We start from the raw sequence: 2911 nt of genomic DNA, 5'->3' as shown, positions 1-2911 counted from the left end.
AACGTGTTGTCCACCCTCTAGACTTCAATGAGGTTAAGCCGTGATACCTAAGACAGATCTGCACTCGATGACACCTCGATAACAGCCGGTCCCCACACTTACATCTTGCTCTCCTTACGTCAGTATACATCATATCAGTCTGTGACGCTGGCTTTGCAACATCTTGCGTGCCTTTAGGTTCCTCGCGACCAACACTTACAATGCACTGACCACAAAGAATTGAGGCGCCGCGGCTTGAACCCTGCACCTTTCACATGCGAAGCGAACGCTCTACCAACTGAGCTACGCCCCAGGCACGACCAAACTGCGCTATTCCCCATTCTTTGCACCTCTGATGCGCACGGACACGATGGTTGGTTGGTTTGTAGCGGTGAAGGGAGCAGAGTACAAAGCCGCGGACACGTTCATATACACAAAAGTTCCAAGTAGTTTCGCTGCTCTGGTATTACAAATGCAAATTCCGTCTGTTTTTAACGTCTTAAATTGAAAGAGCCGTCACAAATTGCTCCGTTTTCACTCCTTGTCGACAATCATACAGCACCTGAGGTAACAAACACATCTCGAGCCCCATTGTGCACTCCATTATTCATGCCAACTCAGTGCCTCGCTCTTTACTACTGTGTACTAATCTTGTCGTCCAACTGCAAAACACTGGGCCTAAACAAGTTTCCGCGTCTCCATTGCACTGCGCATACTACAAAACGCTCCCCAAACTTGGCACTCACCCAAGCAGCCGACTTTTTCGATTTTTCACGACGCTCACGCAACGCTCACGCTAGTGACAGCATTATTTATAGTTCGACGTCGCGCCAAAGCGAATGAGCACATTTCGCCTACGGCTTAGGCCGCCCTCCTAGTGTGGCTGCTCGGTGTCTGCAGGCAGCGAGGGTCTGCTAGCTTCCTGTGTTCGCACCTATGTCACCTGTGCTTGCTTGTCAGAGAAAGACTATCGCAAAACATACAACTCACTCCATGAATTGATTGCTACAGCATCTGTTATCAGCAGTCACAACTAGCAACACCAGTAGCAGCCGACTGCACGCAAAGAATAGGAATGTGCAGTGGGATTTACGTGAACTCGGCGCAAGGCAGATCTTTCCGACATAGGCTTGAGAATCTTACGGGAACACTTGTACTATTTCTAAACAAAGTGTAGGCGTGGGAGGAGGGTGCTTCCCGCGCACTAATAACAGCACGCTTGCCAATTGTGGATGCTAATCATTCGCTTGTATCTTCCTAGACACATCTGCAGGCTGAGAATTATTCCACTTGCATGGCAAGGTGCGCATGTAGGTGTGTTAAAAATTCTGGAGGCAGTGGGTGTTGATCCCAGTACCTCTCTCATACTAAGCGAGCGCTCTACCATATGAGCTAAGCCCGCCCCCCCGAAGACTAATGTTGCTACATACAGCCATATAGACGACACAGACCCTTGCATTCCCATTATTCAGCAGACAAACACTACTCTCTATGTATCCGTTAGGGTGTCTTTCAGGTTTCGTGCATTCTGTATCGAATCGTAGTTGGCCACAATGAAAGTGGCACGTATAACGTCGAAAATAGAGTTCGGACACCGCTCTGAGTAAGACGAACGTGTTGTCAACCCTCTAGACTTCAATGAGGTTAAGCCGTGATACCTAAGACAGATCTGCACTCGATGACATCTCGATAACAGCCGGTCTCCACACTTACATCTTGCTCTCCTTACGTCAGTATACATCATATCAGTCTGTGACGCTGGCTTTGCAACATCTTGCGTGCCTTTAGGTTCGCCGCGACCAACACTTACCATGCACTGACCACAAAAAATAGAGGCGCCGCAGCTTGAAACCTGCACCTTTCAAATGCGAAGCGAACGCTCTACCAACTGAGCTACGCCACATGCACGACCAAACTGCGCTATTCCCCATTCTTTGCGACTCTGATGCGCACGGACACGATGGTTGGTTGGTTTGTAGCGGTGAAGGGAGCAGAGTACAAAGGTGCGGACACGTTCATATACACAAAAGTTCCAAGTAGTTTCGATGCTCTGGTATTACAAATGCAAATTCCGTCTGTTTTTAACGTCTTAAATTGAAAGAGCCGTCACAAATTGCTCCGTTTTCACTCCTTGTCGACAATCATACAGCACCTGAGGTAACAAACACATCTCGAGCCTCATTGTGCACTCCATTATTCATGCCAACTCAGTGCCTCGCTCTTTACTACTGTGTACTAATCTTGTCGTCCAACTGCAAAACACTGGGCCTAAACAAGTTTCCGCGTCTCCATTGCACTGCGCATACTACAAAACGCTCCCCAAACTTGGCACTCACCCAAGCAGCCGACTTTTTCGATTTTTCACGACGCTCACGCAACGCTCACGCTAGTGACAGCATTATTTATAGTTCGACGTCGCGCCAAAGCGAATGAGCACATTTCGCCTACGGCTTAGGCCGCCCTCCTAGTGTGGCTGCTCGGTGTCTGCAGGCAGCGAGGGTCTGCTAGCTTCCTGTGTTCGCACCTATGTCACCTGTGCTTGCTTGTCAGAGAAAGACTATCGCAAAACATACAACTCACTCCATGAATTGATTGCTACAGCATCTGTTATCAGCAGTCACAACTAGCAACACCAGTAGCAGCCGACTGCACGCAAAGAATTGGAATGTGCAGTGGGATTTACGTGAACTCGGCGCAAGGCAGATCTTTCCGACATAGGCTTGAGAATCTTACGGGAACACTTGTACTGTTTCTAAATTAAGTGTAGGCGTGGGAGGAGGGTGCTTCCCGCGCACTAATAACAGCACGCTTGCCAATTGTGGATGCTAATCATTCGCTTGTATCTTCCTAGACACATCTGCAGGCTGAGAATTATTCCACTTGCATGGCAAGGTGCGCATGTAGGTGTGTTAAAATTTCTGGGGGCACTGGG

General features: G+C 48.7%; 1 non-coding gene across 1 annotated transcript; it reads right to left on the bottom strand.

Moving 5' to 3' along the window:
• Positions 1–219: 219 nt before the first annotated feature.
• Positions 220–292, bottom strand: Trnaa-cgc (transfer RNA alanine (anticodon CGC)). The gene has a single exon. It is a non-coding gene; the product is annotated as a tRNA-Ala (tRNA).
• Positions 293–2911: the final 2619 nt, after the last annotated feature.

This window comes from Schistocerca gregaria, chromosome 3 (assembly GCF_023897955.1).
Source record: "Schistocerca gregaria isolate iqSchGreg1 chromosome 3, iqSchGreg1.2, whole genome shotgun sequence".
Taxonomy (NCBI): Eukaryota; Metazoa; Arthropoda; class Insecta; order Orthoptera; family Acrididae; genus Schistocerca; species Schistocerca gregaria.
Note: the sequence above shows the minus strand (reverse complement) of the source record. Positions and strands in the feature narration are given on the sequence as shown.